The following is a 24,181-nucleotide window of genomic DNA, read 5'->3' as shown; positions in this document are numbered from 1 at the left end:
CATCCTGGTTGGGTGGATGATAGCAGGCTCCCAGTAGGATGTCAGCCTTGTTGGCCTTCTCCTTAATTCTTATCCATAGGGACTCAACGTCATCGTCATTAGTTTCAATACCTATGACATCCAAAACTTCCCTAATGTAAAGGGCCACCCCTCCACCTCTTCTCCCTTTTCTGTCTCTTCTGAAGAGCTTGTAGCCATCCAGTGCAGTGCTCCAACTATGTGAGTCATCCCACCGTGTTTCTGTGATGGTGACTACATCATATGCAAAAATGTTGTAAGAACAAAAATATTCTCACACAATAATAATCCAATATCTATTTAAAAAAAGGTAAGAACAATTTTCCTACCCTCCACAGTTAAGATACTCCACACTTTCAAAATGTTATGACAATCAGCTAAAAAACAGGACTAGACTGATTCAGAAGAAGTACAGAATCATTAGAAATGTTTGTTGGAAGAGACCTCTGGGGCTCATCCACTCCAACTCCCCACTCAATGCAAAGAAAACTTTAGGGTTGGTTCAGGGTACACAGGGCCTCACCAAGTCACATTTTGAAATTTGCAAGGATGGAGGTTCACAAACCTCTCTGGGCAATTTCCCCTGGGGTTCTCACATCACAGAATAAGCCTACAGGAATATCCCATGTTTACAATGTGGAGCCATTGCCTCTTAATTCCCTGCATATATCTGAAAATGAGTTGATCTTCCATTCTGTTCCATTTTGACAGGGGAATAGAGCAAGAGGAAGACTTCTCTGCTCTTGACTGAACAATCTCTGTTCCCTCAGCCTCTCCTTGTATTTTGTGCTCTCCAACCTCTACCCATTCTCCTGGTCTTCCGCTGGACTCCTTCCAGCCTGTTGACCACGTTGTCTTGTCTGTCTGGCGTAGCTCAAACCTGGACATGGCATTTCAGGAGGGATCTCTCCAGTGCTGAGCAGAGGGAAATAAACAGATCCCTCAACCTCTCTGTTATGCTTTTGCTATGCAAATGTGCAAGTAGGCATTGATGCCAAAGGGGTACACTGGAACATGTTCAATTTGTTGCCCATCAGGATTTGCAGCACTGTCCCTAGGCATCTGAGGCTGTTTGTTAACAGTGCAGGACTTTGTGTTCATCTTCGTTGAAGTTGAGGATGCTCCTGTCAAGCTCCCTGTGAATGACAGCCTTTCTCTTCAAATGCATCAATAACAACAATGTTCTCATCCATCCCAGTTCTGTGACATCTATAAACCTGGGGAATGTACAGGGGGCATGATGAAGATATTCAACAGGATTGCTCCTGAAGATACTGATACATGAAGACAGGCACTTGTAACTGATTGCCATTGGCCATGGCTCTCTGAGTTCAGCAGTCCAGCCATGTCCTCCACACATCTTATAAACTACCCAATTAGGCCTTCATACCTCACATTGACTATTAGCAGGAGTGTTTGTATTTAAAACCCAGCCATTTTTGAGGTACCACAAAACCTGTTCCTTTCCTCTCTTGCAGTGAATCAGCTATGACAGAAGTCAGTCAGGGTGTTCAGTCATGATTTGCCCTCTGATTCACCTTTTTTGCTTTTATTTTTGTGTCTCAGGGCACACAAACATCATCCACAGTATCTAGGGATAGAGGTGAGGCTGACTGCCCGTATTTTCCCAGATTTTCCTTTCATTTTTCAAAGATGGGAATGGTGTTTGCTTTGTTTTCCCAGTTACTGAAAACCTACTAAATCATCACAGCTTTTCTAAGCCTAACAGACCACAGCTTTGCTGCATCATCTCTGAGATGCCTCAGCATTTGATCCCATGGACTTTTGCGTATCCAGCTGAAAAAGGTAGTCACCAATTTGATTGCCCCCTGAAGTGGATAGTACTTCTTTCTCCAGGAAGAACATACTATGCCAGTAAGGATTAGGGCAAAGGAGACACTAGCACCTGAGCCCCTTCTGTGTTCTTTGTTCCTCCCATCCATGCCCAGATAATTATTTTCATATTCATCCTTGGTTGTCTGTTTCATTTCCATAAGCTTTCTTCCTGCTATTGGACTCAAGAGTAATCTGTTGAGCCACATTGGTTCCTGCAAAAATGGCCTGTCTGCTTATCCATTTAATCAGACTGTTACACCTTGAGGAGATTGTCCTTGACCTCTTGCTTCCTTTGCAACTTAAAGGATCTTGCCTTCCAAAGTCCGGAAGTAGTCAAGATTATCACCCTGAAACCTGGTGTCTTTGCTGCTTGTCTTATTTCCCAAAGTTCTTAAATTCAGCTTATGGTCGCTGCAGTCAGAGTGACTGCTCTCAGTGACTGTCATTTGATGGAGAATGAGTTTCTCATTGCTTATGAGTAACAAGATCTGCAGAACATCCTTCTCTGTCAGTCTGTCTCACTGTTACACAAAATAATCATCATTTATGCCCTGCTTTGTTGCTTTCCTAGCAGATTTGGAGTGATTAGAGTCCCCCATGATAACCAGAGCTTTCAGCTGAGGGGATCCTTCAAGTTATTAAAGGTTTTTCCACCTTCTTCCCTTATTACTTGTGCAAACTGTAGCAATCCCCCTGGTCTCATCTTCACAGCCTGTCTTTCTCAAAGAGCTTCTGTTTATCTATTGCAGTGGTTCAGTTGTGAGCTACCTATCACATCTTCATAACCCTAATTGTCTCATTCTCTGTTTCACAAGATAATTTATTACCCTCCCTCTCTCTTTCCCAGGAATTACACACTAATTTATATGCACTTAAGATAGGATCCTTTTTTTTTGCTCAGATCTCTTGTGAGAGCATAGGAACCTCTCATATAGGCAGATTCATCCCCTGCTTCTCCCCCTAAGGAGAGAAACTCCTTATGGAAACTAACATAGGGGGTTAGCAAGAATCATTGCACTGCTTCTGCACCAGCTTCGTCCCATTTCTCCATGGCAGATCTTCCATGTCCCTTGAAGAGCAAATTCCCAAGGTCATGGAAAATGGCTGTCTGAGAGCACAACCTGCCCCAGCAGCAGAGAGCAATCTGCAGGCTGCATGTCCTGGTGCCCCAGGAGTTCCCTCCATGGCCTGGCTGCCAGGCTTCACCAGCACACAGCTCTTCAGTGAAAAACTGAAACCTGTCAATCTGGAAAGAGAGAAGTGGGACATGAGTGTGGATGCTATAGTGACTGCCAAATTAAAAAAAACTATCTCAGAAATAATTTGATTTTCAGATAGTGAAGGACATTTTCTTTTAAGTTACCAAAACAAATGGCTCTTGCTTTTGCTATGGCTCATTATTTATTAGTCCATGACCATAGGAGTGGTTCTGTAATGTGAAAATTGTGTTTTCTGCATATATGCACTTAAAATATGTTTTAGGGGCTTTATTTTAGAGGGACTAAATTAGCATTTGGAATCAATTAGGTAACTGTGGTATGTTTTTTGAATTCATTTTCTGCCAAGAGGAATACAGCTTTTGCCATCAATTTGTGTGCTATAAGCCACAACAGAATTAATCCACAGAATGCCTTAAATTCTTACTTACAGGGAATTTACTTCTTACTTCTTACATGGTGAACCATATTGTTTTATGTTCAATGCTACAGGCAATAAAATTTTTACTGTTTTATAGTTTTTGCATTTGTGTCATAACTTTTTAATTTCCTTTCATGTTTACTATGGGAAAAGTCCTTAGACAACCCTTTCACAGAATTTTCTTCAAAATATTGCCAAAGAACAACAAAAGAAATTCATACACAAAAACTTGTATTTTGGTTGAAACCAGTAAAACAATTCATACCAATTCTGATTTAGATCCAGTCTAAGTTCTCACAATAATTTCATATAGAAAGAGAAAAAACAATATAGGAGTTTTTCTTCAAACAAATCTCAAGTGGAATCTATAAGCATTGAGAAGTTCTTCAAAGAAAATAATCTCACTGACAGACAGGGAAGGGTACAAATTTATTTATTCAATTTTGAGTTCTGAATTCAGTCATAACAAATTTATTTCAAGACTGATTTTTTTTAAAGAAGAATTTTTAACTCAAAAGCATATGAAAAATAAATGTAAGCACAGCAAAATTTTAGAAGTATCTCTTGAGAAATAGTTTATTACTGGTTTTTTTTGGAAGTTGTGTTATTGGGAAGTGTCAGCCTGGGGTTTCAGGTATGTATGTATCTCAAGATCCTATTGAACACTAGAAGCTTTCAAGATCACAAGAAAACCCTGGAAAACAGTTATGTTTTCCTTGATTAGTGCAGGACCAGCTGTCCACTTAACCCAGGCAGGCACCTGTTGAATACTATGGAGGATGTTCTGGCTCCTTGAGAAAGTCATTAGATCCATCACCCTTTAATGAGGAATGCCTGTTTGTTCCTTTTAAGTATATTTAAGCTGTGTTAAACCATACCTAACTCAAACCAGATTTGCTTGGTTGCTTCTTAGGGTTTTTTTGGTAGATTTTTTGTAGGTTTTTTTTATTTGCTGCTAACACCAATGCAGTCATCTATTATCTCTTTCTAATAGTTATTGTTCTTCGCCACTACCTTGTTCATACTTTATTCCCATGATAAAGGTACACATTCACCCTCCCTAAAATATCCAGCATGGTCTGAGTTTATGTTTGGTATTTTGGTGGCAGTGAGCCTTGGCTCTTATAATACTCCCCAGTTTCTTAATGAATTTTTGCATTGAATCAGATTGTATTCAAAGTAGTTCTTTTTTGTTGATGAAGAATTACACTATCAAAATTTTTTTTAGTATAATACAACATAATCATCTTGTCCAAACCTACTGAAATGCATGCAACCAACAATTTATAACTTGTATAATCTGTTTGTTTCTGGTTACATAACTTCAAATTGAAGACTCTGCATACTAAAAAATACAACTGTTGTGTGACTTGTATCTTAAAGTTACAGTTTAAGGTGCTGAAAGCCTTTTAATGCAGGAACAGGACAGACCAAACAATATAGCTTGTATGTGAGACCTCAGGTATCCTCTTCAGAAAATTTCACCTGTGATGCCTTGGATGCTGAGATGAGAAGTAATTTTGTGAACTATTCCTCATTTCTTACTGCTGATTTCTGTGTTGCCAGCTGAGACAGTGTGCAGAGTGCCTGCTCTTCATCCAGGAGAAAGCTGCTGCTGCAGTGTGGCTGAATCAGCAAGGCTGGAGCAGCAGCTGTGCCCTGTGGGAGAGGCAGAGGAGCAGGGGCAGAGAGAGACCCCTGTTCCTACCTGCTGCCAGTGCTCCCATCCCTCTCCTCCACACCACTGTACCCTCCTCACTCAGCAAGTGTGCATGTAGCACGCAGGGCAGCGGGTGTGCTTGAACATTAGGGAATTCAGAGCAGCAGTCTCACACCAGTGCTGCAGCAATCTGCTCTGCTCTGAAATACGTACATCAGGGCATCATTTCTTAAGTGGTATTTGTTATCAGCCCAAGGCAACAAATTAGAAACGGCTATGACGAGGCTTGGTGGAAGGGAAGGAAAGAAGCAGAGAGAATACTAAATGTGTGGAGGTTTTTTGCAACATATGGGGACATCTAAGCAATCGGACAAATTCTGGAAAACCTCAGAAGAAGGAACAGTCAGGCTGGAGAAAGTGGCATAGCTAAGAAATTTAAAATTTTAACTCTTTCATGAAACTGGGAAGGAATGTGATTGATTTACACTCTATGCATACTTTTATTCTACCTTTTTACTGGTCAGACAATATTTCAGAAAGGCTGACAAGGACACTGTGTACAGTAGGAAAATTACTTATGGGACATTTGGGCTCAGCTGTTTTTTAGAGTATCTGAATCTTATGGGTAGACAGAGCATCAATAATATATTACTGTCATAAACCACTTATGGAATGAATGGGAAATCTTTCTGCATTCACTGTCTGCCAGTTTTATTTGCTCATTTTTATGCAAGTCTATAAGATATTGATTTATTTGCCTCTGCAAAACATAAAAGAAGATTAATATAAATACTTCATTATTCAATTTTTGTGTCACAGTCATTTTTTTCTCAAGTACTCTGCTATTCAGAAAGGTAAAGTAGGCCAACTAATTATTTGTCCAAGAAGACCATACAAGGCAACCATGCAAGGCAACTTCTTTCTATGCAAAGAATTTTAGGTCCAAAAGCCTAAAACATTATCTGTCATTGAGTAAAATAAAATACAGCAAAACATAACATAGTGATTTGTCATAGAAATGGAATGGATAGAAAAATGGAAATAATTACCTCAAAGAGAAACATGTAATGGGGTTAGATGTCAGGCTCTGAGTCCTCAGGTTTGCATGACACAATAAGCAAAGACAAGTGGAAGCCCCTCTCCCAGAGAAGTGGCCCTTCCTCAGCTTGTTTATGCCAGGCTGTCCAGCCTCCAGCTGGTCCATGGTAAATACAGCTTCCACCAGTACTTCTGTTCTCCTACATCTTGTAGAGACATGAACACTAGGCACATATTTATTTTCAAATGAGGTGTAAGTTTTCATTTGTTATTAGAAGTCAACTTTCAGTTAACTTGAAATATCACCAGATAAAACAGTCTGTAAGCCTTTTATCTTGTTTATCCTTTTATCCATTTTGGGAAAATTTCACAGTTTTGTTACATAAATCTCCTAACATATCTTGGAGCCTCTGTAAACTTTGATCATAATTTGGTAGAACCTTATTTTCTATTATAAATGTATTTATATCTATATGAAGCAACAAGACTTTTCTACAATGGGTCCACAATCCTATAGCTAAATTGCCATGCTTCAGCATGGGAAGCCTGCTTCAGGTTAACAAATTACATCATGCAAATGATGGCATTTAATGATAAGTCTTGATTTTGTTAGTAAATTGAGATGCATTTCTCACCATGAAGCCTAACCTCTCCTACATCTTGTAGAGAGATGAATACTAGGCACATATTTATTTTAAAATGAGGTGTAAGTTTTCATTTGTTATTAGAAGTGCTTCCATAGAAGCATTGCATTTTAGCAGCTGAGCTACTTTTACTGTTGACATATAGAAGCAAACTGCTTAAATACTTTTTTTAGTTTATTGTCAGTTACAAACTGTACTTTATTTTCGTGCATTGTTCCTGCTCATCTCCAGTGTTTGCAAAGTTTCAGGATTAGGATATTAATGGTAACTGTGCATCCATGGCTCACAACAATTCTACTGAAGATGTTCATGAGGAGGAGGGGCAGGCACTGATCTCTTCTCTCTGGTGACCAGTGACAGGGAATGGCCTGAAGCTGTGTGAGGGAAGGTTTAGATTGCATATTAGAAGAAGATTCTTCCCCCAGAGGGTGTTGGGTACCAGAACAGGCTCCCCAGGGAAGTGGTCACAGCACCAAGCCTGACAGAGTTCAAGTGTTTGGACAGTGCTGTCAGGCACATGGTGTGACTCTTGGAGATGTTCTGTGCAGGGCCAATAGCTGGGTTTGATGACCCTTCAGGGTCCCTTCCAACTCAGCATATTCTGTGATTCTCTGATTCTGTGATTCTGTGACAAAGTGGGATCATCTTAATCTGTTTGGCTGCCAATTGCAGAGTCAAAGGAGGAAAAATCTAAGTAAAAAGTTTTTGGTGCCCATGTGAATAGTTACAAGTCAGTATTGAGAATTAGATCTTTCAATAAAAATCTCTTTTTGGTTATTTTTAGACTGTTACTGTAACTCAAACTGCTGTAGTAATAGTATTTAGTGCTTTAATAGGTGCAAACTAGATTAGATTTTAAGATAATCCATAGGACACCGTTAATCTCAATTGTGTCATTCTCAAGGCTTTGTTGTTACAGATCTATATGGCCTTTAATGTGTTTGCACTACTTCATTAACCCAATATTACTTGCTATTAGCAAGAGTTTTGTAGATGCAGTGAAGTGAATACAGACCCATTAAAATATATGAGTTAGACATTAACACATGCTGGGGCTTACTAGTTTCCTTCTACATTCAGCTAAATATCTGCTGGATAGAATACAACAGATGCAGGATGATATTCTTAATTACAGACATAAAGAATTAATTTTATGAAATGATTTTTTTCTATTTTTTGTGCTTTCAGCTTGACTACAACTTCATGATCCTTGCTGCTTTTAAAGTCATTTTAATTGTCATGTTTTACTTTGCCAATAAATAGCCTCCCAGACATTTATTTCCATTTTTAAATGTTAAATAAAACTGACCTCTTTTCCACAAGAGTTTTGCATTTTATCCATTTCCTTTTTCATTATATCCATACTTCTGCAGACTTTTGAAGTGCTGCCTTGCAGAAGGGAAGGTGAGGCAGGCTACCACATCATAATTAACATTCTTAATCTCTAGACTCTGAATTAAAAAGTGGGTTTCTTGTTCTCCTTCCTCTGCAGCCTGAAAAAAAATGGTACTTCAGAGAAGAATCAGAGATGTAAGCTCTCAATTCAAGTTGCTTCTATCTCAGCCTGGGCAAGAAACACACCAAGATGCAATACTTAAAACCTGTACTTCCCTTGGTATAGTCTGTCAGCTACACTGTCTATTGTGTTCACAGGCTAGGTTCTGTAGATGCTACATAATTCACAGAATTACAGAATGGGTCAGGTCAGAAGGGACCACGCAGGTCCAACCTCCCTGCACAAGCAGTGTCATCCTAGAGCACACAGCACAGGATTGCATCCAGACAGTTCTTGGATGCCTCCAGTGAGGAAGACTCCACAACCTTTCTGGGCAATCTGTTCAATGCTCAGTCATCTGCACAGTAAAGAGCATCTTCTCATATTCAGGTGGAATTTCATGTTCCTCAGTTTCTTCTTGTTGCCTCTTGCCCTATTGCTCAGCACCACTGAGCACAGCCTGGCTCCATCCTCTTGGCACCCTCCCTCCAGATACTGACAGACATTGATGAGGTCCCTTCTCAGTCATCTCCTCTCAAGACTGAGCAAGCACAACTCACTCGACCTCACACAAAAGATGCTCCAGTCCCCTATTCATCCTTGTAGCCCTCTGCTGGACCTGCCCCAGCAGCTCCATGTCTCTCTTGCCCTGAGGAGCCCAGAACTGGACACAGCACTCCAGATGTGGCCTCACTAGAGCTGAGTAGAGGGGCAGGATCATCTCCTGTGACCTGCTGGCAATGCTTTTCCTAATGCTCCCCAGGATACCATTGGCAGTTCATGGACAGCTTGTTGTACACCAGGACCCTCAGGTCCTCCTCTATGGAGTTTTTACAGCAGGTCAGCTCCCATCCTATATTGGTTCCTGAGGTTTTTCCTCCCCAGGTGCAGGACCATGCATTTGTCTTTGGTGAATTTCAGATGGTTCATCTCTGCCATCTCTCCAATCTCTTGAGGTCCTTCTGAAGGACAGCACAGCACTCTGGGGTATCGGCCACTCCTCCCAGCTTTGTGTCTCAACACATTCTCCTCATGTGTTGCATATAGAGCCTACATGTTGCTCAGTTATGGATTTTGGAGACAGAGATGGTCATGGTTGGACACTGTCACTCTAGCTTAGTGCTACTTAGGTTTCCTTTGCAGTTTTCAGGCATTAGCATTACAGCACTACTCACTTCATCTCAGAACTCCTACTTACACTTTCACTTATTAGAGCTCAATTCTTCAGCAAGGTTACCCCATTTCTGGGGTATTTAATTATTTCTGGGGTTTTTAATATTCAAATGTTCACTTGCTAATGCTCACTCCTAACTTATTGCCTTAACAAATGGTTGCTCTCCCTGGTCCATGTAAATATGAATTCAATTATTCATACAGACAGAGAAGCCCTAACAGAAAGAGTCTCTGCCTGAGCCCAACTTATCCCTGTGTGCTAAGAGCACCTTGCTGGGAAATTAGAGACCATGATTTGAGGTCTTTCTCCCTTTCCCTCAAGACACAGGATCTACAAATAAGGTCAATGGAGGTCCTGGTCTGATGATCTGTCAAGAGTAAAGTATGGCCTAATGCTCCAAGCACCACAGTAATGTGGTGTTCATGTTTTGCATGTGCCCAACAGTAAAAATATTGTAGCATCAAGGGGCAGATGAAGGGGGGCTACAGAAGAAAGTGTAGTACCATCCTTTTCTTATTACCTCCTCTACACTGATTATTTGAAAGCAACAGAAGATTTAATTCCTTTTCTTTAACTCCTGGGTGTGTCCTATATAGTTCTAATTTCTAATCTTCCCTTTGCTGGAGTTTAGAGACAGGACAGTGGAGCGCTCCTACAAACACTCCTTCAGTTAAGGTTTTACTGGTGCTCTGTACATTAACTTTGCACTTGTGCTAATGTTCTCTGGCCCTTTTGCCCCTTTTCTTGTTATTTTCAGTGGTTATCTATGTCTCCTTATCTTTTGCCCAGAAGATAGCCAACAGATGCAGGTTCTCCTTTCTCTCAAGCAAGCCACAGCTCCTTCATTTTCTGTACCATTTGCTAGTTACCCTGTATCCCTTCAGCACTCTCTTTTGCCCTGCTATTTCACAGAAGAGTTTATATACTGTAAATGCTTTCTGTCTGCCTTCCCATTAAGTTACCATCTGTTATGCATTATCCTCGAATGCTATTTGCAGTCAAACAAACTTCCACTAAAAAATATGGGCCATTTCCCCTAATTTTCTTCTTCACTCTAGATTTGGCTCTGTGTAAAGCATATGTGCAGCTGTTCAATGCTTGTTCAGAGGTTGATCTGCTACTTCAAGGCTTTAACTTCCATTTCTTTCATCTGTCACTCAGTTTCCTGAACGTTTGCTTTTCTTTTTCTCTCTAGGATGAAAAGGTGAGGAATGTGTGCCTACAGTCTCTCTGCAAGGTCCAGCCTCTACTATTGCCATCAAGTCAGATATCAAGGTAGGCATCCTTTGAGCTTGTGTTGTGAACTCACTTGCCCACTCAGTTACTTCAGTGAAATGTGACAAGCTGCCAGGTGAAATGTATTTCTGTGTTTTAACATTTGCTTCAACAGAACATTTTCTTCCCTTGCCTGTGTGACTTTTTATTTGGTCCTGAACTCTAGTACAGTGACTTTCCTGTAATGTTTCAGAGATGCAGCCTGAAGCTTTTCATTTTGCCACTGCTGACTAAATGCTGCAGGGATCCACATGGCCATGGCTTTCCTCCTGCTGAGGAGGGCAGATGTGGCTGTCTGTTCAACATTGTCCAGCAGTGTTCCTGTAGCCAGCAAGACCACAGACAGCACCAGCAGTGCCACCCTTCTTAGCTGTTATTCCCCTTTATACTAAACAGAAGATTATTGTTTCAGCCTTGCAAATTCCTGTTTACAAGTGATAAAACTATGCTTCCAGAATCTGTTCAGAAGCTTATTCCTTAGACCAAGATATTTTTCTGTGAGTTATTTGTATCTCTGTATTGCAGATGGAACACAATTTGTTCACTGATCTCACTCACAAGAACAGTGTTCTTTCCCTCTCTTAACTATGTATAGCTCTTTCCTCTAGGCTTTTTACCAGTGGCCTGGATCCCAAAGGTTTCCTCACCTGTCACCTCACTTTCATCATTTTCCCCTGTGTGTTTTATGCCTGATTGATTGCCCTTTGGTATGAGCATCTTTTACTTGACAGCAAGGATACAACTTCTTCCCAGAGGTGATCCTTCAGACCTACAGTCCTGGTGGAGTTCAAGGGCACTACTTCAGGTAGGGTCAGGTTCTCACTTCTGTGGGCTGAAGGCAGATTTAGGACAAAGTGGGAGAAACTCAGGTTGTCCCTTTTCTTTGGGAACTTGGGTACTGCCAAGCCCATCACTCTAAAATACTTATTAGAAGAAAACTTCTAACTTTTGAAGATTTATTTTCCTTTTGGCTTTGTTCCTATGTTCTGAGCATGGGAAATATATTTATTTTACATTTACAAGGTCCTGTATTGATGTACCCCTGCTCTCTGTTGCCATATTATGATTATGTCAGAAACATGTTTTTTGCCTTCCTGAAGGAAGATATGCTATGAAAAATTTTACAAAACCAGTGATACAGATGGCAAAGTCTATATGATAGAAGAAAGGAAAAACTTGACAATTACAACTTCTTTCCATGTATTTCCACAAATATTGTTGACAAAATTAAAAAAAAAAATCTACTGTTCTTAAAACCTTTTGTTATAAACTGTGCTATATTAAAATAATGGTATTAGAGTAAATAATAAAATAGATAATGTGAAGGTGAATAACATTGGGACATCTTTTATATTGTATTAGTTCCGTATTTTTGGAACATCTCTGACATAAACAAGTTCAAGGATCTCAAGAGTTATGCCATTAGCAATGAATGAATACTATTTTATAATGCAGAGTTGTCCTAATAAAGGGAATTGCAAGTATGACCTCAGAGTCTGGGATTTCAAGGATAGATTTGAAGCATTGCAAGTTGACATTTTGGATTCCCCCTGCATTGCAGTTTGGACAAATTAAAATCCTCACAGATATCCAAACAATCCCTCCCTCTTCTGTAATGAAATTTTCAATGGATTTTATAGAAATGACCCCCCTCCCAACATTCATAGTGGCATTAGAGAGACAAAGAAAGAGGCTCTAATAGTGACACTTTCTGTAGCTAGTGGAGTTGGTGGCAGAATTTCAGTGTTTTCAGGATATATTGAAATGGAATATAAGTATAGCAGCTTGCAGCAGATGTATTTAAATCCAGCATCTTGATATTTGGAAACTTCTGGTTCTAGGTTACACCACAGAACTTAAAATCAAACTTAAAACTTCATTGCCTTTCTAGTCCCCCCTTTTGGTATGTTCTTGTCGTGGTTTGACATGGAAGTGAATTTTTTCCAGGAAGTTGGGTCAAACCAATCAGTGGTCAGGTTTGGATATTGGCACCTGGAGTGACCACTGAAAGTATGGACACGCCTCTGAGAACACAAGGGGTTAAAAGCAAGAACTCCCAGGGGAACTGTCTCTTTTGGTTCCGGTCGTCAGAGAGTGCAGACTCTCCCCTGCCCAGCCTTAGGCTGGGTGGGGGAGGGGAAGCCACGCGGCCTTGTCCAGGTAGGCCAAGGGGCTGAGGGTCTGGAACCGAGCCAGCTCCTGCGGACCGAAGGGTGGAGAGAAGCGGAGATGCCTTTGTTCCCCCCCTCACAGAGGGAAAGTGACAGAGAGCCTGGCGGCACCTGGAAATTTGTCGGCAGAGGAGAAGGAGAAAGGGGGGGGGGATAGTGCCCAGCGTGGGAGGCGGAGCGCCGGACCGAGATATCAGCTGTCCAGGGAGTCTGAACTTTTAACCCTTTCCAGGAAATGAAGGCTTTGTAAAATATTACTCCTCCTTGATTTGTAGTGGAAGAGAGACAGTCCAGGACCTGAGATGTTAGAAGAAGAAATATTTAGGTGGGAGAAGATGATGAAGTAGCTTTTGGCTGGACTTTTCTTGTTAGCCATGGACTGAACCAAAATCTCCTGCAATAGAGACTGCATTTTAGGGGGATGCAGTGGTGACCCAAGGAGACCTATTTCAGCTTCAAACAGCACAGGAATGGCAAGAACCGAAGAAAGCTGAGGAGGGAATGGTGATGCCCTCTGTCTTCGGGAAGAAGATGATCTCTGTTCTTGGACCCTCGGCCCCAGGGGAAAATGGGGGGGACTGTAGTCCCAAGATGAGAAGCTGAACTGTTGTATCTTTGGGTCCATGGCAAAGCATCCTTAAAGGAGCCCTATGAGCAGTCTGTCCATGCACGGTGGTGAGAGCACTGTGACATGGAATGGAGAGTGTCACACTGGCAGATTTTTTCCGGGCGGTTGCCATGTGTGACAGGGAAACACAGGGTGTGGCAACTGTGTTTCCTGGGGGGTCTGTGGTGCAAGAGAGACTTCTCTCTCCCTTGATAGTTTGAGTATTGATTATCTGAAGGGTGGTAATTTGATCAGGAATCCCGGGTGATGTTTCATGGTGGGTGTTTTTGGAATTGGGAGGAGGAGGGGTGTTTTAAAGGGTCTTCATCCTGGATTTAGTTTATGTGTTTTCTGTATTAGTAGTAGTTTAATAAAGTTTTTTTTCCCTTTGTTATTAAGCTTGGGCCTGCTCTGCTCTGTTCCTGATAACATCTCACAGCATTTATTTAGGGAAGGTGCATTTTCATGGGGGTGCTGGCATTGCGCCAGTGTCAAACCATGACAGTTCTTCAGTATCTGGGCTGTCCCAGGTCACAGAGATAGTATGAAGTCACTAAGGGGGGCTGTAGAATGCTGTATTGCCCAGAGAAATTGTGGAAATGCACAGTCTTTGGTTCCATGCATATCTGACTGAAGTCAGCCCTTTAACATGCAGTATGTATGCAGTGCATGGCCTAGTAGCATTTTTTATGCAACACAAGCAACACCATGCTGACCACTGAATACTGTTTTTATTGGATATTTAAGTCTTCAGTCCAAAGAAAAGAGGTCATTCTGTAACTGTAACAGTACTGTACAAGGCAAAATGCCATCTTCTCTTTACTTTTGCTTGAAGGCAAAAAATGTAGGAAAGCTGGATATTGACTGGCTTTCTACTTCACTGTTATGTGAATCTATTCTGGCTAGATTTTTTCCCCTCAAGTACCTTTATATATATATATGTGTATACATATATACATATATATGTGTGTATATATAGGAGATGATCTAAACAAAGCTATTTACCATAGATAAGGAAAAATATCACAGCAACTTTCTTGAATTGACCCTGCTTTGAACAAAGGGTTTGGACTGGAGTGACTTATTTTGTTTTGGAAAATGCAGTTTTAAAGGCTCTCCAAAAAACAAATGGTCCTTAATCCTGATTGCTTTTAAGCTGTGAGCATGTTTACATGAGTGTTTTCTTCTGCTGTGCTGAACTCCGTCCTGTCTTCAGTCTGACCTGAGGCAGTAGAGGACAAGGGGTCCCAACGTTTCAAAGTAAGGTAATTTCATGCTGTTTATAATGGCTGTAAAATTGTCAAATACAACAAAGTAACTGGATTGTTTCCATAGGGACTAGTGCCTCTAGAGAAAGTTATGACCAGAGGATGGGAGTTCAAACTTTTTTTCTTCAGTGATCTGGGTTCTGGGGTGACACAGGTGAGCTCAAAATCAGATCAGTAAATTATAAATCAACAGTATTGTCTATCTTAATGAAAAACTATTAAGTGAATAGCACCATTTAGGATATTCTCTCATACTATTTTGAAGAGGCGTGTGTGTGCAGTGTTACTCTAAAGGAAAATGGTTCCCAGTTCAGACAAAGCATTAACAGCACTGTCCACAGTCACTTGTTTCTTCCTTCATTCCTGGAATCCATCACTTGTTTAAGACTGAGTAGAGATGAGCAACATATTTCTACTCCTACAGTATCTTGTACCAAAAGTATCAGCAGTAAATTGTCCCCAACACCCACTGATAACAACATTACCAACTGTGATCTCCTAGTCTTTGCTGCTTTCTTGGCCCTGTCCCAGCAGTGCAGACACAGATATGCTGGAAGTGGGCTACATGACCTTCCCTCTCTACTGCAGCCAGTGTTAGTTCTGCATGCTCTCCTCTCTGAAGTGCTGGAGCAGGGTATAGCTGCTCAAAGTGTGGGGATAAAAAAGGGTCTCATGGGGGAGGGGTGAAAGGAGAAACTGAGACCCTAATAGGAAGTCTTCAAGAAGTTCTCTAACCCTGTACAGCTGGGTCAATTCCTCAGCTGACCAGTGGCCTGTGTGCTCTTTGTAATACTGTGAAAAGTTCTGTAGCACCACACATCATGGACAGGCAGGCTGCTCTTGGAAAGAGATAGACATAAAAACATCAGGGCTATTCACGTAATTCTGAACATCAGAGTTCACTGAATGGTGTCCAGCCTTTCCCAGCTGAAAGACTCCAATGCTTCACTTAATAAGATTTGCAGTGAATGAAGATTTCTGAGTGAGAAGCTCTGAAGGTACTCCTTGGAGCAGCCTAAGAGGAAAAATAAGCACCTTCCACCTCCTCCCTGACCACACAACAAGTAACAGGCAGTTGGTTTCATTGATTAAATATTTTCTGTTTTTCTCAACTCCTTGGGTGATTGTTATTATTAAAAGGATTCCCTGCACCCTCATGGTCTGTAAATCCTGAAGATGAAGATTAAGGCTACAGCTCTGCCTCCAGTAGCAATGCCCCTCCATCCAAAGATGTTGCCAGGACAGGGGAAGAGGACTGACTGAGACCTGTGTCTCAGATGTCTTGCAAGGTTGCTTACAAACTCTGGCTTCACAGCACTTTATTTAATTTTGGTTTTTAGGAAATGCAAGCTCCAGCTAACTTTTCTCAGGGCAGTTGGAATAGCTGACTGATGCGAGAATTGTCTTTTTTCCACATTACTAGAGATGAGGTTTGCTACTGACAACACAACCCTGTTTGCCCAACAATTTGCATGCAAGCAATGCAAACAGACTCTCAATTTTGTTCTCCAAGATCTGGTTAGGCTCACTGTAAGTGCAAGTATTACAGTCTTTTACTTCTGCAGAAGCGAGACATAATTAGATGACCTTGAGGTCAAAAGGGGAACATTAGGCATGATAATATATCTGGGAATATTTCAGCAGAGGAATAAAGTACTGTGTGTTCACTGTGTGATGAAAACATGTCTTTGGCAACCTGGGGAACATCTGAAGATGGTATTTGGCTTCCCTTTGCTCACCGTGATGCCAGTCTCCTGAGACAAGTCTCCACTAGGAGTGACTGCAGCTCCACTGCTGTGTCCCACAAAACACAGACCCATGACAATAGACAGGCTTTTTAATATCCAGCAAAGGTGAGATTCATGTCCTGGTGATCCAGCAGAGGCTCAGACAGTTCTTAGCATGCGGACTTAGCAAAAAAGTAACAGGCAAGAAAAATGCATAGGGTGCAGTTGAAGCTGCAGTGACAATCCCTTTGCTGCTGTGCTGCTCCCCATCCTCAATTCAGCCCTCAGGAAGCCCCTTGGATAGGATTTTCTGGGGCAGTCCAGGATCCCTGCTTCTCCCCAGACAGCATCTGCATTTCTGTGAGGTCCTGTGACAACTTCAACCTTAAGCAGGTTCTCCTGGTGTTTACATCCTCTGAATATGCCCTTCTGCTTTACAGCTGTCTTAAAAGGAAGTTAGTGTATTTTGGTTGACTTTATGTTTAGGGATCTGATGCATATTTATAAATCTTTGGAAGTCCAAACTTCTGGATAATATTACCTGCTATGAGAAGTACTTGGTGCACCTGTATTTTACTAGGCTGCTCCATTGGTAATTTTTAACATACAGTGAGACCACACAGGTGTCTTGAAGGCTTTCTGAAAGAGGTCAGACATGCCCACATGCCTGCAGGTAGATTGCCTTCCCTTGACCTTCTTTTGTCCTATTTGAGGATGTCCAGTCTCTGGCAAACACTGGGAGGAGCTGGGCTTCAAGGAAGAAACCTAAATTTCACTGGGTTGTGCAGCTGCAAGCAGAAGAAATTTGCTGCTGGTTTACCCAGGCTGTACACTTCCCAGATGGTGCACAATTGTGGTTATAACACACTTCTTTCCAAGACATGAATGCATCACTAAACACATGTATAGAATGAGATTGTCTAGAGGAACAAGACTTGAGAAACACTGTTCTTTTATAGAAGCAGCTGAAGGCAACCCATGAGAAAACTCCGAGAAAAATGTGATTATAGTGTTTTACCCCATGTACTATGGTAAACTTCAAAATTTTAAAACAACAAAGACTAGCTGTTGAAAGCTGCACACATTGTCCAGACAATAAAAATTTGGAAAATGCTTGGCTTTAGATTGTCTGGTTTTACACACAACTCATGACTGAGCCGCTTTGATGCAAATTTCTGTTATCCTTGTCAACACAATATGTTTACAGTCTGGACACATTTACCAAACATTGGATTTAGCTGTAAAAGTGAATTTCTGGAGGCATAGTCACAAAGCAAGTAGATGCAACATCAGTGACTTCAAAGGATATGTGTCTTCTTGTAATAGAACATTATTAGGTATGTCATATTCTTTTCTATATGAAACCTTTTCATCCCTCTTCTGCAATATATAGCAGCTTTAAGTAGAAATTAATTGCTTTTTCCTCCATTTTGGGGCCCATTCACATTCTTTTGTTGAACAAAACAGAAAAAACCCAGATATTTTGCATATAACATCTAATCCACCTTTCAATCTCTATCTATATCTTTAGTTGAAGCAATTTCTGTTGGTTACCTTGTCATACAATCATAGAATTGAATCACAGAATGACTTTGGTTGGAAAAGTCATTAAAGCTCACTTAGTTCCAGCCCCCAGCCATGAGCAGGAATACCTTCCACTAGACTAGGTTGCTCAAAGCCCCATCCAGCCTAACCTTGAACTCTTCCAGAGTTGGGGCATCCATAATTTCCCTGGGCAACTTGTTCTGGTGCCTCATCACTCTCATGTAAAAGAGGTTCTTCCTAGTAATTAATCTAAACTACTCTCATTGTAAGGCTTTTCACTCTTGTCCTGTCACTACAGGCCCTTGTAAAAAGTCTCTCTTCAGCTTTCTGGCAGGCTCCCGTCAGGTACTGGAAGGTCTCAGGTCACCTGGAAACCTCTTCTTCAGGATGAACAATCCTTTCCTCATAGGAGAGGTGTTCCATCCCTCTAATTATCTTGGTGCCCCTCCTCTGGACTCTCTCCAACAGGTCCATGTCTTTCTTACGTTGAGAACACCAGAGCTGATGCAGCACTGCAGCTGGAGTCTCACCAGAGAAGAGCAGAAGGACAGAATCCTTTCCCTCACCCTGCTGGCCACACTGCTTTGGATGCAGCCAGGACAAATTTGGGCTTTCTGGGCTGTGAGTCATTGTTGGGTCATGTCCAGTCTCTCATCCACCAACATTTCCAAGTCCTTTTCATCATCCTTCTTACTCCTGAGGGTCTGTAGTTGTGGGAAATAGGCAGAAAGATGTTTTGATTTTAATAATCCTCACCATGGCTGATGACACTTCAGTGTTATGGCTCAGTGCCCCAGGTCCTGATCTCTCCAGAACAGGGCCTCCCAAAATTTCATCAGAAATTGCAAATTAAATGCAAATGGGAACACAGCAAATGGATTTTGGTTTGCAGTTGAAAGCAAAAAGGTCAGATATGTCATTCATTCCAAACAAACAGATGTAGGATGAGCCATACCCCTCACAAAATAACACCAAATTAGACGTTATATCTTAGGGCATCAATTTTATTTGCACAGTAGCAAGAGTGTTTCCCAAAGGCAGACAGTTTTTAGGACTGTGCTGACATAGACCATTTCCTATCATGAAAGTGACAGTATTCCAGGGAATTTCCGAAACTTGAATCTATTCCAAAGATTTCCAATAACTGGAAGCTGCAAGAGTGGTCTGGCCAGGGAAAAGCCCAGTGTCCTTCTGAGTCTGCAAGGGAGAATTAATTTCTGTTTGCCGAAATCAGCTGGGTAACAAGAATTTGTACCACTCCCAGGATCACTGTTTTACAGGGAAAATCTTGTTCTTCAGAAGTCTCTGCTGGAACAAAATTATTTATTTACGCAGTTAATTAATTTACCTCTGAATCTTTTTCCCTGAGCCATTTGAGGTACCATGAGTGAGGGGCACTTTAGAACAGAAAAATGACTTTAATATATTATATTTGTTGTCTGGTTTGCATATTTTTTAATCCAAATTTAAAAAAAAAAATCAAATCCCCCTGCTTGACTGTCAACACCTAGAGTGTCAGCTAAGGTGACTTTTTCCTTGTTCTTATACAGGGGACTCTGTAGTTTATGAATTTTGGGTTCTGGTTTTATTGTTGTTATTGCTGTGTAGAATAGCATCCAAAAACCTTGTAGCACAGTATCAAAACCAGGAAGGTGACCAATCAGGCTTGTACAGGATCCGTAGGGCTTTTCACCGCTCCCAGACTGGAAATTCCCATCTGTGTTCCAGGCCTTGATTATGTTACATCCTAACACAAAAAACATTTTTAAAAATCCTTCTCTGCTTTTCCACCTCCTGTTTTGGACTGCAGTGTAATGAGAAGGTACCAGATCTCTGGCAGCTCTAGCTGCCTACAGCAAAGGTGAGGGAGAAGTTGCTTTCCCTTATGTTTGAACTCACCACTGGCTCATCTTTGCCCCATAGGGACAGCCTGCTCCTGCGCCTTCAGGATTTCTTTCTTTAAGTGTGATCATCTTTTCTGCATCCCTTTGTTTTAAGCTCTTCTCCAAATCAGCATTCTGGGTAATAATTAGAAGGCTGAATTAGTTCAGAGAGTGTCCTGGTAATATCCCATACCCAGGCCCCAGGGAGGCAGCAGACTTCTCTGTGGGAAAGGTCCAGTCCACATACAGGGTCCTCAGTTCCCCTCAGAAGGGAGTCACCTACTACAGCTGCCCTTCTTTTCTTCCTAATGCCCCAGTCTGTGATCCATCTGACAGAGTAAGTGCAACCGGGAGACCTCCAGATTTTTTTCTCTAGTGTCATCTGCCTGACCCTCTGGACACAGGGCCTTGTACCTATTCTGTAAAGGCATAAAGGATTATTTTACCCCCGTTAGTAGGGACCCATTTACATTTCCCCCTATCTAGTAGGTCTCCCCCTTCTGCCACATGGCAAGAGGAGTGGGGCTCCTTTGACTCCTGCTGAGATTCTCTCAGGGTTGGAAGGGAGTAACTCCAACCATCTCTGTCTCTTTCTCACTCCCTAAGACTCCTTTTCACTTCTTCCTTAAGCTCTGCCACTAGGCTCACTGTAAGGAGAAGTACATCTCTGCAGCAGTTTTGTTCTGAGGAGTCAAGTTTCCCCACAGCCCCTCAGTTTAAATCCTGATACGCCAAATTTGTGACTGTGATGCTATGCTGCATTTTCTATCGTGTTACAGAGGTCTCATCAGCCCACAGATGACTCCAGCATTATCAGTTTGGGCCAAGGAAGGGATTACTTTCACAGGGTTTTGGGTTACCTCGCTTTTCTGCTCCATTGCCTCCTTCATGTAAGTCGGGGATTTTGGCAAATGTGAATGCTACTTAAAAGAGTAGAGCAGGCACACAGTGTAAGAAGTGTCAGAAATATCACTTTTTTTAAACAAATTCATCTTTCTCTCTAGTTCCACATCACTTGGCACTTTGCTGCCAGGAAGAGGTTTCTTCTTACTTTTCAGAAGCTGAGTGCAGCATTTGACCAGAGTGTGAGCATTACTCTTGTACCAGGAGAGCCATAGCAAAGGAGGCAGGTCATGGAGGTGTTACAGGAGTATATTGTCATCAGCAACAATCAGCAGTCTCTGATTGTTCCATCGGCCTTATTAAAGTTTTTATTTATATTATATCTGAGTATGAGGGAATAGCTTCTAATAAAATAAGTAATAATTCATGGGGTGATGTCTCAAGATCACAGATAATAGTATATTTCGTCTGGATGTAGCAGTCATCCAGATATTGTTTGCAAATATCCGTCTTGTCCTGGATATGCAGGCTAAAAACTTATAATTAAGAACTGCCTAAATATAACCATGACTGTCATCAAAACTCCTATTGTAGCTTATAAAATTTTTATTTATAGGCAAAAGAACTACAGGCATGTAACAATTTTCATTAAAGAAAAAGAGAGCCATTTCCTTGTAAAATTAAAAAACAAGCAGGCTTTTTAGTCTCTGATGTATTTGATTTTTAGATCACAGTGCTGAAACTTTCACCACAGAGAAGGCATTTTTGCTATTGCAACAGTTAAAAAACTATCTCATATATACCCCATTGTCCCCTTATCCTGGAAACGAAAGATAGAATAGAGCATTGCTTTAGCAATCAGTATTCAATATTTTCCCATGCTCTCCTGCTGAAGTAAAAAGCCAGACTGTGGAATTCGAGTACAGTGAGAGTGCTATGCCAGGTATTACAGCTGTTTCCCTGAGAACAGGACAAAGGGCTCTGGAAGACTCCAAGGCACACAAAACCTTCTCCAGCAGAACAGCTTGCACATGCTCCTACATCCATAGCTGGGTTTGTTTCCATCTGTGCAATGAAGATCAAAAGAACTGAGCAAATGTACACTTTATAGCGTTCTCTGAAATAAATAGACGTTGTAAGAAATAAGTATTTAAAAGTTTTGCTCAGGTTAGAGCTGAACTATCCTAGAGAAAGCAGAAGACTGGATTTTATTACAATCACTTGAATGCAGTGTAAATTGCATGGGTTTGATGTTTTTAATCAGTGAGTTTATATGAAATTTTAGAAAAAAATTGATTCATGACATAAACAAGGCAACATTAATAGAAGTATCACCTATGACCTCCTTTTTTATTGTCTCAGAAGTTGAGCAAGAGCCTTTCTATATAAAACTATCTTTCTTTTTTATGGTCTAGTGGCACAGCAACAAAAAGGTTATTAAGAGAACAGTTTAAGATTTTGAAGCAGAGAAATATAACTGCATTGCAGCCTACCCTAAGAAAAGCTTTCTTTTAACTAAGGTAGCTTTTGGGCACTGTCAAATATTTTATACTTTGTTTTAAGAATTTGGACCATTGTGATTTACAATAGTAAATTATGAAAAAATATCTTTCTACTCCCTGTCCCTATATATAATTTAAGTTTCCAGCATCTCTGTCACAGTATTTTAATAGTCTGTTAGCACTGGGCTTCCATTTTCAGAGCCAATGAGAGAAGGAATATTGAAGAATCTTAAAATAAATAAATGCTAAAATAAGGTTACCCAAGCCTTAAAAGCTGATGCAGTATGTTAAATTCTAAATGTTTCTCTCAAATCCACAGTGCAATTTCAATGCTACTTGCTTTTCACTGTATTAAATTCTTTGTTGTAAGAAAGCCTGGCCAGTGTTTTATATTCCTCAGTTAAGTGTGGTAGAATTAAAAAAAAAAAAAAAAAGAAAAAAAAAAAAGGAGTAATTTAGGATTCTGGACTATATAGCTTTCTAACAAAATGTGCAAATATCATATGTCTTTTTTTTTTTTTTTGGGTTTATTAACTTGGTTATGTGGAAGATGGTGAGCATGGAGCAAATTACTTGGCTCAGCCATTGAGTCAATATAAAAATTTTGATTTAGTAGAGGCAGAATTCTTTTAAGGGATTCCAGTCTTAAATGGCATGAGAATGTAAATGTGGGAAGACTTCATAACATTTACTTTCTAGACATAAAAATACTGAAAATCTGTTACTGATTTAAGTAAGAGAGATGGGGGAGTGGAGAATAGCATTTCAAGGCAATTTTTCTAATATTGGCACAAGACCAATAAAATTCTGAAGTTATGGAATCCAGCAGAAGACTTCAAAACCATGCATGTTCAGTATGAGTACAACACATCCTGTGTTCCAGCAAATGAATTGCTAGCAACATAATTAGGCTTTTAGTTACACAAATAACATATGTACATACAAATGGAAACTTAATTTTGAAATCCTCTTTGTTCCTTAAAATATCTCCAGCTAATAATAAATATATCAGTTTATACTCAGTGAGAATATCCAGTTAATTTGCCTAATTTTTATCTATATTCCTTCACAAAAAGAAATAGTAATCTAGATTTTGAATCAGCTGTATTTTGTAATCTTGGAAAGGGGAAGTACATGATTTTACAACTTCAGTAAAATAATGGGCCAAGAAATGTACATTTTGATTCATAAATTCATAGTGAAGTTCATACCTTTTCACTTAGTCTGCAGAAACTATTACTGGCTTCTATTTCTTTCCTTTCCAGGACACGTATAATGTGCTTCACTCACCAACTCTCCATCTTATGCTCATTTGGATATTGAAGAAGAAACAGCCCTTTGTATCTATATAACTGAAGTTCAAAAATTCATATTTCCCCATCAATTGGAAATTCAGATGTTTTCCTTTTCACGACCATGAGGAGACCATGCACGCATAGCACTTTACAGAGCTGTCAGCACCAGCAACATTACAGCCTCTGCCCTGGGGAAAGAAACCACTGAAAGTTCCCTCAGGACATGCCACAGCTTCAGCATAAGTCTGCTCAGTTAAGATGTTTTCATGCTGAATTATTCTATGATGAATGAATAAGATTTCTCCAATGAGTCAGTTGAAAAATAGTTTTAAGTGGTGTGCCCAGAAAATTATTATGAACAATACCACAATTAACACCAGAAGGTTAAAGTGTTTTAAATTTTCCTCCCCGACTTTTGAAGCTATATTTGAATTTTTCTCTCTTGTGCTATCCCCACAGGGCAGGAGTTATGTAACAATGCATTTCTACTCTTCTAAAGGTTTTCATGCAGACAATGACATGTACTCTGACCTATGGAAGGGTACCAAACCTCTTAATTGCA

This window comes from Vidua chalybeata, chromosome 1, assembly GCF_026979565.1.
Source record: "Vidua chalybeata isolate OUT-0048 chromosome 1, bVidCha1 merged haplotype, whole genome shotgun sequence".
Classification (NCBI taxonomy): domain Eukaryota; kingdom Metazoa; phylum Chordata; class Aves; order Passeriformes; family Viduidae; genus Vidua; species Vidua chalybeata.
This window is presented reverse-complemented; position numbering follows the sequence as displayed.